This window comes from Leptonychotes weddellii, chromosome 1 (assembly GCF_054177405.1).
Source record: "Leptonychotes weddellii isolate Sample4059 chromosome 1, ASM5417740v2, whole genome shotgun sequence".
Taxonomy (NCBI): domain Eukaryota; kingdom Metazoa; phylum Chordata; class Mammalia; order Carnivora; family Phocidae; genus Leptonychotes; species Leptonychotes weddellii.
The window spans coordinates 95115775-95128684 of record NC_138369.1 but is presented as its reverse complement, the minus strand read 5'-3'; the positions used below and the strand labels follow the sequence as shown (position 1 = coordinate 95128684).

At 40.1% G+C, this 12910-nt stretch overlaps 1 long non-coding RNA gene across 1 annotated transcript; it reads left to right on the top strand.

Annotated features, from left to right (window-relative positions):
- Nucleotides 1-9426: 9426 nt before the first annotated feature.
- Nucleotides 9427-12252, top strand: LOC145717169 (uncharacterized). Its single transcript, XR_014140225.1, has 2 exons — nucleotides 9427-10050; nucleotides 12061-12252. It is a non-coding gene; the product is annotated as an uncharacterized LOC145717169 (long non-coding RNA).
- The last annotated feature ends 658 nt before the right edge of the window (nucleotides 12253-12910 follow it).

Below are 12910 nucleotides of genomic sequence, written 5' to 3'. Positions count from 1 at the left end.
TTTGTCTCCCTCTCTGGTTTCGTCTTGTTTCATTTTTCACTCCCTTCCCCTATGATCCTCTGCCTTGTTTCTCAAATTCCACATGTCAGTGAGATCATATGACAGTGGTCTTTCTCTGATTGACTTATCTCATGTGTCCTACTCTTACCAACAAACGGTCTGGAAGCATCTGTCTGTGTTTACCCTTAACACTGTATACAATCACTAACTTTACCCATCCTTCCTCATCCTTCTGCAAGGATGTAAGGTGGGGCTGTGTCCTTGGAAGGACAGTTTCCCCAGGTCTATTCCATCCTATCTTCTACTTGTGGCAGGAGATCATGAAGGACATTGAAGAAAAAGTCCATCCTATTCCCTATCTTAGGAAGGATGGGTCTTTTCCTGCTTTTTCAACATATATGAAACACAATGATCCAAACCAAGGGAACCTGAGCTCAAAGCCTCGAATTTGCTAGGATAACGCAGGAAGAGTGTTGTTCCCTCCCTGGGCTAGATGACCCTTAGCTATCCTGGGAGTGAAAGAAACTCCTTTCCTGCGTTATGGCTATGGCCTGGCAGATCGAAGGGGAGTACCTCCCTGGAGCCCTAAGCACTTACATGTCTTGGTATGGGTATGTTTTACTTCCATGATTGCCTCGCCTGGAGCCTGAGCCAAACTGCACGTTAAAAGGGGGGACATGCTGCAGGTTTTTGTTGCTCTGCCTGAGTTCTGAAGTGTGAGCCCTTTACCTGTCTCTGTGGGACGCATTTTGTCTTTCTCTTTGTTCTCCTGGCTCTTGACCTTTTTGTTCTTTTTCTCTTTTCCCAGGTTCCCCTCCCCCTTGGCATCTGATGAATCCCTAGCCATGACTTAGCTCTGACACGTAATAGGCAAGAAACTTAGCATACACTCAGAAGAGGAGGGACTGATGTGGAGGAGAGTGGGGCAGGAATGGGCAGAAGAAAGATTTTGAGCTGGGTCATCATTTCAGCTCCAGTGCCCCCTCCTCCCTGAAGTCCTCCATGATGACGGCACCACTCCCTCCTCACAACCCTCCTTCATTTGCACCTTTCACAGGGGCCACCTGTCATGTTCTGCCTTACTTACAGGTGCTACATACAGATAAGGACTCCTCTTTATCTGTATGTAGGGGGAGTTTCCAATTAAAAAAAAAAAAGAATTTGTCTTTGTATCCCACACATCACAAAAAGCACCATGTGACTTACTTCTAAGAGGATCATAACAAATGCTTGTTGAACTACAAAAACCAGGAAATGTGAGCTGGGTTTCAGCCTGAGGCTTGTATCTCACAAAGAAAGAACGAATCCCAGTTTGAAAGGAAACAAGAGCACCAGCTGGGACCTTCCTGGGGGAAGAAGGGAGTTACCCTGCAGATGTGCCAAAAAGGTCTCCACCAGAAGTAATTCAACCTCAGAAAGCAATGGGGAATACATTTAGGAAGTGAGTTAAGTACAAATTATAAATGAGTATATATATTTTTAGATGTTCATTTATTTATTTGATGCATCAAATGAAAGTTTTCACGGTAAATCTGAACCCACGCTGTAAGTGCAACAGAAGGCAAACTGAAATTGGATAAATGACTGACATTTATCCAATTTCTGAATAAATACCAACTACTGAAAGCCATGTTTGGCTCAGGGGCACAGCTCCGTCATGTGGCGTTAATCACCTGCGCCAGCCCCCCGGTACTGGCTACAAATGCGGGTCTACCTGCCGATCACGTGGCCGTTATCGGCGATAGAAGCAGGTTGCACTGAAGTTAGGAGGGTTGTGGATTATCTAGTTAACACTGATGTCCTTAATGTCGTGATACCGTTCTCCACCCGGAGTCTGCAACTCAAACTGAATTGAAGATAAGAGCTGGACCCATTAAAAATGGACATATTGGACTCAGTCTGAATAAACAAAAATCGAGCTCATTTAGTAAGCCATGCTTGCAATTTTCTGCAATTAAAAACCATTAATAACAATGCTGGCGTCTACGGTAGGGACCCTCTGTTTCCAAGTGCAGTTCCAAGAATGAACCGAGGGTTTGCGATCTGCTCACTAGAGGGTGTTAGAGCGCTGAGCTGGATCTAATGCAGCAACTCTCACCAAGGCTCCGGAGGCTAGATGCCAGACTTGCTGTGACAGAGCAGTCTTCTCACAGGTTTTAAAAAAGAATCTTTACTAGTATAGTGAATAAATCAGAATAACTTTTAAATTGTTCTTCTAATTTTAACAAAAATGCTCACTGGAGGAAAATAGAAAAATAATAGAAATATCCTAAAATATGAAGAACATTTTAATTCACTTATAAGGTCCACATTGAGAACTAAACCTGATTAATAACAGATTTACCCACAGACTTGCTGGAAGCTGAACATTCCTGAGCAACACAAGCCACAATTTCATGTGGTTTAACTTAGCGGTTTGGGGTCTACCTTCATTTTTTTTCGCTAGGCATATAAAGTGTTAATCATTTGTTTTTTCACTTGATGTCATCCAGAGACTGTGTATTAACATTCATGGATGAATAGATTCCTTATCAGTTTGCGTGTAGGCTTTGCATATTATGTGGATCAAAGATTATTCTCTAAGTTTTGAAACATCATTTTCAAGGAACTGAATTATCAGTCCAAATTTTATCTGAAATCACTCAGTTTTCCTTAACTGTAATTTTTTTTTTTTTAGCTGCTTAAAAGCAGTAAAAAAAAGCAACAGCTAATTGGTGTCAATAGCGTGACCACTCTTGTGTTAAGCAAGATAGAGAATAAAGAGCAACGGTTCTTGATGTCACGGAGTGTGTAATCTAGCTGGGGAAATGACACTGAGTGGCGTTGCAGGTATGAATGACAATGAGCCATGCAGAATGCCAGTGTCAGTCCAATATTCCTATAGCATTGAGTTGTAGACCCGAGCCGCTCAAGAAGCTCAGAGAAGGAATCAGGGTTAGGTGACATTTTCCAACAGGTCTCCTGAAAGGAGCAGAATTTAGAATATAGTTTTGAGAAGGCAGGGATTGTCTAACTTCCCATGAGTGCATCCCCAGGGTCTGGGACGAAGCCTGGAATGCAGTTGGTCTTTTTTTTTTTTTTTTAAATGTCAACACCTCTGCTCTTTTTCGGTAAAAATGGTAATACTGGCCTCCAGGGGAGGATGTGTCACTGAAAATATTTTCCAGGAACGTGAGGAGGCCATCCACTCATGTATCGGGCTTTCCTAGTATCTTTGATTAGAGAAGTAGTTAGGTTCTAGAACACTGTCTGGGACCACAAGTCAGAGTGCAGGTCATTAGCGCTTGTTGCAAGTGAAATTTGAACCTTGGCTTCATGAGCACGGAATGAGCTAATCTGCCACAGATGATATATAATATAAGCTCAGCAAAAGTATATCATTTTTTTTCTTTTCTTGAAAGATCCAGAATAAAAGTGAAAAACATTAAGAGAAGTTTTAGGGTGTGGGAAGATGTGTGGTTATGGATTTATTCCCCCTCTGTAGTCCCTTTAAAACTTCTAACACGAAATCCTGTTCTAAATAAAATACGAAGGCTAGGATGAAAATTGCAATGCAGGGTTAGCCAGGCGTTTGAAATGCCTTACAGATTTTGAAACTATATTCTGGTTTTCATTTTTAATGCTATATGGTCGGTGCTGGCTTCAGGCCACGCATCCTCTTACGTTGGAAACCTCTTGCCAGGCAGAACGTGGCTGGAAGCTGTTAGAGATGCCAGTTTCATCCCTACATATGGTCTCATGGACTCAGCTATTTTGCATGGGCCTGGGGCCTAGGTAAAGAACTTACACTGGATGCATTTGAATTTTGTGACTCCGTAACCGCGTTGCCCAGCTCTAAGGACCAGACAAAAGACATAACCATAGGTTTATCCGAGATATAAAATCTGGCTAAAGTTTCCTCTATTATACACAAAACACTAAATTAGCTTAAACATTTAAACATTAGTGTTACCTAGCACATTAGGGACCACAATCTCCTGCCTGGATTAAATGTGAATTAATTGCAGTGATGGTAGAAAACTAGAACACATCGAAACTTCCTGAAATGTTAATGAAGCTACTACTGAAGGAGGGACGCTGTTTTGAGAGTTGGGTTGCCTTATGTCAGTGACTACTAATTAGCTGTATGTCCTTTGGTGTCTTTCCATTTCTAGCCTCGCTTTCCTTATCTGTGAAATGGATAGGTTGAATGAGGTGATCTAAAATCCCTTCTTGCTCTGCAACTGTATGCTTCACATAGAATTGCTTATTCAATATATTTTAGGTGTAGAAATGATTCTGAAACTGTTTGTGTGTATTAGCCTTGAAAAAGGGATACGTTTCTGGTTGAGGAAAAATGCATGACAGACTTCATCAATACTTCCAACCCCAAACTGTGCCACTATAATCAAGGCAATTGCTAATATTCTGTGATTTGACTTAAAAATTTGACTTAAAAATAAGTAATGATTTTTCACGTTGGTTTTAGTGAATGTAACTGAAAGCATCATGTACTTGTCCGTATTATATATTATATTTTGTTAATTGGAAAAGAATTTCAGTGAATTTGGTGGGGTGGCTGGTATGAGCCATTTTAGTTTTGAGATGCAGTGAAGACTGAGAAATAGAAAATCGGGAGTTTACATTTTGCATTTTATTGGGGATTAGGTGTTTGGGAACAGAACTTTCTCGGCCGCCGAAGCACTGTCATGGGGGATATAAAATGTTCTTGCTAAGTCGATGTCCCTGTGCACTCATATTACCTAGGTGCGAGCACATGAGTTGAGTTTTGGCTTGAGTAACTGAGGGCATGCGGGGTTCTTCCCTTGATGTCTGCTCATCAGAGTGATGTCCCACTCGTCTGCTCAGGAGCAATTGCTGGACGAAATTTTCTCGACTCAAGGATCATGGTGTGTATGGTATGTGCATGTGTGTGTGGGGGGGGAGAATCTAAATACACAGGATCAAACTTCAGCAGATGTTTATCTCAGAAGTGCCTTATATCTATTTCTGTTCTTACCAAACTTATACTCTAGCTTTATTTTTGTCCTGGTGCTTTTTCTTCTTTGTCTTTTACCTGAGTAGACAAGCATGAAATGAATTTCTCATTGCATTTTACTAACGTCAGGAATACTTGCAGCTCAATATCGCCCATTGGTAATGGTCCACACGCTGGGGATGGGTAGTGGCTGCTTTGTGTGAGGCCCGACACTCTTTCATTCCACCAGCTGCCCTGAGGATTGAAGGCTGCCAGGTCACAGCTGCGTCCTTCCCCAGGCATTGCTCTTGGCCGAAGGGGGTCACCTTGCCCCAGCTTCCATCTCCTCCTTAGGGCAGCACACATCCAAAAACCGATCAGTGTGGAGGTACAAAGCCCTGGCCCCCTCATCTCAAGTTTGCGAAGCTCTGAAGGGCCGTCCCAGCTCCATGGCTTCCCATGGGATTCGCTGAAGCTGGCTGAGACATTGGTCCCAGCTGCATCAGCTCAACCTTGCCCTCTGCCCAGTCCCACATCTCTTTCTATCTCATCAAGTCATTACTCAGAGCCCCCCAGTGAGCCTCTTGCGTGCTAACCTCTGCCTCACAGTCTGTTTCCCTGCAAACAGACTAAATGGGAACTGTTTTCCCATTTAATGGTGAGAACTTCCTCAGTGTCCATGCTCAATCCTGGTAAGAGAAACTCTTCTGGAAAAGTTAATATGGACTGTCTGGAATCTTTTTGTTTTTTTTTTAAAGATTTTATTTATTTATTTGACAGAGAGAGAGATAGCGAGAGCAGGAACACAAGCAGGGGGAGTGGGAGAGGGAGAAGCAGGCTTCCTGCCGAGCAGGGAGCCCGATGTGGGACTTGATCCCAGGACCCTGGGATCATGACCTGAGCCGAAGGCAGACGCTTAACGACTGAGCCACCCAGGCGCCCTGGACTGTCTGGAATCTTAACACATTAAATTTAGTGCTTGTATTTTCACTCTAGCATCGAGTAGAAAATTTAAATAAAATAAAATAAATGGATTCAATTTTATGAATCGGGAGTAAAAATGACTCCTTTTACTTATTGCAGATGCTCTTAAAACCTCATTCCCTCTTTGGATATATTGGAGCGGTCTTTAAAAAATTATAAGATACTGCTCAGTATGGTAATCATTGCCTCTCTTAATATTGTCTTTATATGATTTATCTGCTAGCCTTTTTCCTCTTCATTAGAATGAAAAATTAAAATGCTTGCTATTGTTCATAAGAAATAATTAATGGACCTGAACACATGTATAACTGGGGTTTTTTTCCTTATGATTATTTATTTCTTCACTGTTGTGACTCAAATGACAAACATAAATAACAATGAAAATTTCAAAGAAATAGCCTAAGCTATTTTGTACCAGTTTATAGGTCCATGCCCTGTCCTTTGTATGCAACATCCATTTTTATAAATAGTTAGGGTTTTTTTGGGGGTGGGTCATAATTGAACTTAGTAACTTTTGTCCACTTTTTAACCAAGTCACATGAGATATTCAACTGAAATTGTTGATATTTGCTGTTAAAGACAATGTTGGGCTTTTATTATGATGATCTCTCACTAGATTTAGAAATTAACAAATGAAACAAAGTAGACTCTGTATCAAAATGGCACCTACAAATTTCAATTGATATATGCATCAAGTATATAAATAAACAACATATAGAAATTCTATTTCCTTTTCTTTATTATGTTCAGTTAGCCAACATATAGTACATCATTAGTTTTTAATGGTTCATTAGTTCAATGACTCATCAGCTGCATAGAAATTCTATTTCTCTAGTAAATAGAGGAATTCATAACTTTTTAATATCTTTTGTGAAACAGAATCTGGCTCCTTAGTACTAAAATCAAGGTGCATTTAAAAATTTATTTTAGGCCGAAGCTCCCCAATTTTTTGTGCATGGAATGCAATATTTGACATTTTTCAGTTTGGTTTATTCCAAGCCCAAGGTGTTCACAACCCAATACAGTTCACATAAAGGATGCTTTCCCTTATCACATGACAGCTATCTGTATGGACTGAGATTACAAAAGTCATGGCGTTGTTCAGGCTGGGGCAGGGAAGCACTGGATCATTAGCGTCCACTCTGCAGGCTATATAAAGCATTTCCCATTAAAGCCTGAAGCTGCCATCATGGAGATAGCCGAGAGGCATCATGGCTATGGGCATAGTGAAACAGAGCCTAAGGTTCAAATAGCATGTGAAAACATATGCTATTTATAGAGTTGAGAGAGCAGTCTGGTAAAAGAATTACACTGGACTTCCATAACTTGCCTTGGAAGCCTGTTCTATTCCAGCCATGTCTCTACTTGGGTGTCAGAGAGAACTCTGGGTTGAAGTTTCAGAAAATAACTTCTGTTTCTTACACTCTGTAACTGGGTTCTTCAACCCTTTTCTCTGGGGCTATTTCTGGCTCTTCCAAATTTCACTTGTGTCTCTCAAAACCAATGGGGGGGGGAACAAATATTAAAAACAAATTGCACAGATGCTGACATTTAAGGGAATGAAATGCACTTTGAAAGATCTGAATAGGAATTAAATATGTAAACGTATAAATGGAGAATCATGTATTTATCAGAATTACGAGGTATAACAAAGTCATTATTAATATTTGGAGCAAGGTAGGTGGCCTATGTCTCCCGTCCTGATGAAATCTGGTATGTTTCCAAATTGCGTTGGTCATCATTGTTTTGGCATCTTTTACCATCTTTGCTTTGGGAAAGGCTTTGGGTCACAAAAAAGATAGTGATTGCTTACAACCAAATCAATTTGGGAAATTCTCGGTTAAGTTGATTTCTTCATTTCTTGGAGCCTTTTACAGGAAAACGCACTATGAGTCTTCAAGAAAGGGTTATCATAATGGGACTTAGCTAATTATCTGATTGCAAAATCTTTTTTTGTGTGTGCATCATTCATTAGTATGTGTTAGAAAGAGGGATTTCTGGATCAGTTTTGGAAATGCTGACCTTTTGTTTTTGGTTATCATAGTTTAGAAAGTTTTTCTAACTTTGTAAAATGAATTGGGAACTTTAGATTTTCTTCCCCAATGCTTTGAAAGTCACTACAAAGACGCAATGATTTGTGCCTCTTTTAATTTCTTCTCGTGTAAGATGGGCCAGACAACAAAAATCATCCCACATGTGAAGATCCATGAGAATTTGTTTTTGAGCAATACAACTTTCTTAAGCAACGTAACTTCTTCTGTGTTGGACTTCCTAACCGGCAAATGAGCAATTCAAGGGATGTGAGGAGATCAAAGATTAATGATGGTGTGACTAAATTGGACTTTCTGGAAACACACTTGTTCCTCATGAAGACATGCTGAACTTTAGTGACCTCAGCAGTGCATGTGAAGACAGGGGTCTGTGAGGTTGGAGAGCCAAGCCTGGCAGCTGACTGCCTGTTATCACCTCTTACGCTGGGGGAGTGTAGGTGGGTGTCTATCAGTTCTCAGGGACCTATACTAAAAAAAAAAAAAAAATGCATTTTATTTTATTTAAACTATATTACTCAAACCCATCTTCTGGGTTCCAGATTAAAAAAAAAAAAATTAGTACCACTTCACACCACTGAGGTACCTAACATTTACAAAGCATTTTATACATAACCTAGTTTTTAATTTCTTACTGTGCTATTGTGCGTACTCAAGGTTTTAATAAAACAGGCTTGGCCATGGTTTACTACAATATGGTTATTGATCTATATTTGTGTTTTTTTACTCACTTTTGGGTAAGTTTTGAAAATCCAGGCCGTTGAAATACATATTAGATGGAGCCACTCCTGCTCAGGGTGCTATGTCCGCAAACGGATTTTTCGTATTTCTGTAAATGTCCCACTTCACCAGAAACAAAATGTATCCAGTCGGCCAATCCCCAGATACTGATTTCCTCATTCCTTGATCTTTCTAAATGACGTCAGAGATGGAGCACCAGCAAATCGTGCCCCGTTGCCCATCGCCACTTCTAATGCTCTATAAAGTTCCCTCTTGCCCAAAATCCCCCAGGAAGACGCTTCCACTGTTAGTGAGACATTGCACTCCCCCAATCCATGGATTGTTTTTCCTCGCAAAAAGGACATCAAACTTGTTACTAAGTTGTTTTAGTTTTGTCATTTGACCTTGCTTTGCAAAAATTATGTATCTCACCATCTTTTTAAAATCCTACTTCTCGGGGCGCCTGGGTGGCTCAGTCGTTAAGCGTCTGCCTTCGGCTCAGGTCATGATCCCAGAGTCCTGGGATCGAGTCCCACATCGGGCTCCCTGCTCGGCAGGGAGTCTGCTTCTCCCTCTGCCTGCCACTCCACCTGCTTGTGTTCCTGCTCTCACTATCTCTCTCTCTGTCAAATAAATAAATAAAATCTTAAAAAAAAAAAAATCCTACTTCTCAACAGACTACGAGCAACAGAAGTCATGTGTTTTCCATCCCTCGCACTCCCAGTTACCAGCACAGTGTTGCACAAGGTAGACATTCACACAATGTGGTGAGATCATGTCTGCAGACCAGTGTTGTCGTTCTTTAAAGCAGCATCCTGCACATGTTCGTGTGATATTGTGATAGAATGAGAAACGTATATTTGGTCTTCTCTGGTTCCCGGCACAGGGCTCCTAAAATTCCTGGCATGGGATGAGGGGAGCATCTTCTGTTGCTCATAACAAGCCTCTTTCGCTTCTGCCAGAGTTCATGCTAATGAGGTGACTATTGAAGGAAGGGGGCTGGTTGCCCTCTGGGACCAACCCAATGATTAGAGATTTGGAACTTTCAGCTCAACCCTCTGATCTCAGGGAAGGGAGAGGGGATGAAGATTGAGTTAATCACCAATGGCCAATGCTTTGATCAATCATTCCTGCATAATGAAGTAATGAAGCCTCCATGAAAATCCTAAAAGATGGAGTTCAGACTGCTTCTGGGATGGTGAATTCATCAATATGCTGAGAGAATGGGGCATCCAGAGAGGCATGGAAGCTCTGTGCTCCTCCCCTCCCCCTTACTTTGCCCTGTGCATTTCTTACATCTGGCTGTTCCTGAATTATATGCTTTAGAAGAAACCAGTCACAGTGAGTAAACTATTTTCCTGAATTTTTTGAGCCATTCTAAGTAATTATCAAACCTGAGGAGGGGGTCGTGAGAACCCTGCATTTATAGCCAACAGGTCAGAAGTACAGGAAGCCTGGACTTGAAATTGGTGTGTGAAGTAGGGGCAGTTTTGTGGGACTAAACTCTTAACTTGTGGGTGTACACTAATTTCAGGTAGTGTCAGCATTGAATCGTAGGACACAAGGGTTGGAGAATTGGTTGGTGGTGTGGGAAACCAACCCCCCCCCACATTTAGGGTCAAAAGTATTCTGTGAGTAGAAACAGATCATAGTGCTAGCTAGTAACAGCTATCATTTATTGAGTGTTAGATATTTTGCCAATGCTCACCGCATATTGTTTCTGATTCCAATCGTCTTTTTTTTTTTAAAGATTTTTTATTTTATTTTATTTTATTGAGAGAGACAGAGAGAGAGCATGAGAGAGAGGAGGGTCAGAGAGAAAAGCAGACCCCCTGCTGAGCAGGGAGCCCGATGCGGGACTCGATCCCGGGACTCCAGGATCATGACCTGAGCCGAAGGCAGTCGCCCAACCAACTGAGCCACCCAGGTGCCCCCTCCAATCGTCTTTTAAGATAATATTCTTGATACCATTTTACCAGTGAGAAAATTAAGACAATTACTCAGCAAAGTTTATATTTTAAATAAGCAGAGTTTTCAGTTCTTCCTAACTCCCAATCCCTATCTACCCCTACTCAACACTGGGCTACTATTACATACCTCTATAACCATATAAAATCTACTTAGGCCAATTTATTCAATGAGTATATACTGGTCCCAATATTCTGCAGGATGCTGTGTGTGAGAACATACAGAAGGAAAATAATAATGGAGGATTTCTCCTCCACTTATTTGATTCTCAAAAAGTAGATATTTTTATTGTCTTCCTCTGTGAGACACAGTGAGGCACAGGATTGCTATGTGATTTGTCCAAGGTCACACAGCTAAGTGTCAGAGCCATCCCTGAAACACAGGACATCTGACCTCAAAGCTGAACTGCTTCTTCTAAGTATACCAACCCTTATATCAATATGTTTTTAGTCTAATTTGAAAACAAAACAGATATACATGGTACAGCTATAGAACTATGATTTCATAGCATCCATACAAATTTGAAAGAACATGCTATGACCTTCACATTCAAGATAGAAAAATATTTTCATGGATCTCACATGCAATTTTCATGAGCTGCAATATGATTCAATAGCTAAGAAAGATCAATTACTTGATTTAACTACAGATTTTTGTTCGGTGAATTTTTTATGTCATCTTTTGATTGAAATTCTCTAAAAGAAACTCCCACCATGACAATTTCTGCCATTACTATTCTCAAAAAGACAAGGACCAAGAAGATCACATATGAGCCTCTGAATAGAATATAATATCTTTGGTGAAATGCAGTTGGCTCATTTAGACATAGTTCTGCTCAAAATAACCTAGATGGGCTGGATGGAATTTATTGCATTACTAATGTTCTAAAGACAGATTTCCCAGCAATAACTCACCCATAAACCTCTACTTTAACAAAAGGCTACTTGATAGCATAGAATAAACTGGAATGCTTTTTATAGCCAGGGATTTCCAAACCATAAATACTCCCATCTCCGTAAGCAAATGGGTCAGAAATATTTATGAGACACCCTGCATTTTTATCACTTCTGCAATGGAGTACAACAAAATTTCATCATGACCACATTCTATCTCTACCCTTACTCTATTCTGGTGATGAACTCCTTGGCATATCATAAGCAATCCATTAGTGAGAGGAACTTTGGCATTCAAAAAGGAATGAAGGGAAAAATAGAAAAGTTGTTGAAACTGGTTATTTTCGAGCAATATGCTATCAATTGCTAAACTAAGTCTACTAGTTAATTTCACAACAATGCCGGCGTAGGCAGGCAGTAGGGAAGATAGCTGCCTGATAATTTAATTGACCTGCTAATGGTATTAATCATTTATTTTTCTTTCTTATAGAAACAAACATTCGCTTGGGCCTAGAAAATTCCAAAGTGCCAGCATTTGCGACATGGTGCAAGACTCATCATATTCAACTTAGCCTTTTTTTTTCCTAAGAAAGAAGCATATGGAAGTAACTGCTTTAAAAATATCTCTTTAAAGCTGTCAGAGATCAAATTAAACATTAAAACCTTATGCTGTTGATCAGCATTGCTGTTTTGTCTCTCTTCCTTCTTAGAATGCTATGTAGATGGTGTGCCTGGGTGGCTCGGTTGGTTAAGCATCTGCCTTCAGCTCAGGGCATGATCTCAGGATCCAGGAATCGAGCCCCACAGGGGCTCCCTGCTCAGTAGGGAGTTTGCTTCTCCCTCTCCCTTTGCCCCTCTCTCTCCCCCTGCTTGATTTAACTACAGATTTTTGTTCGGTGAATTTTTTATGTCATCTTTCGATTGAAATTCTCTAAAAGAAACTCCCACCATGACAATTTCTGCCATTACTATTCTCAAAAAGACAAGGACCAAGAAGATCACATATGAGCCTGCTTGTGCTCTCTTGCGTATGAGCATGCACTCTCTCTCAAATAAATAAAATCTTTTTTTAAAAAAAATGCTATGTAGAGAAAGCTACATGATTTTACATTAATTTTTTTAAGAATAATGATTTTATTATTTGTGTGTTGCATGCTTTTCTTTTAAAATTCAAGCAATTCAAAACTTCACAAATAAGAAAACTTAAAAAATTATTTAGAAAATAAACATATGTTATATTAGCTAATATAGATAATAAAAGCTTGAAAAGTCTAAATATGAAATAAACATCAAGTAATATATATGCTTTGATTTTGTTATTTTAAATTATTTTATTTTTG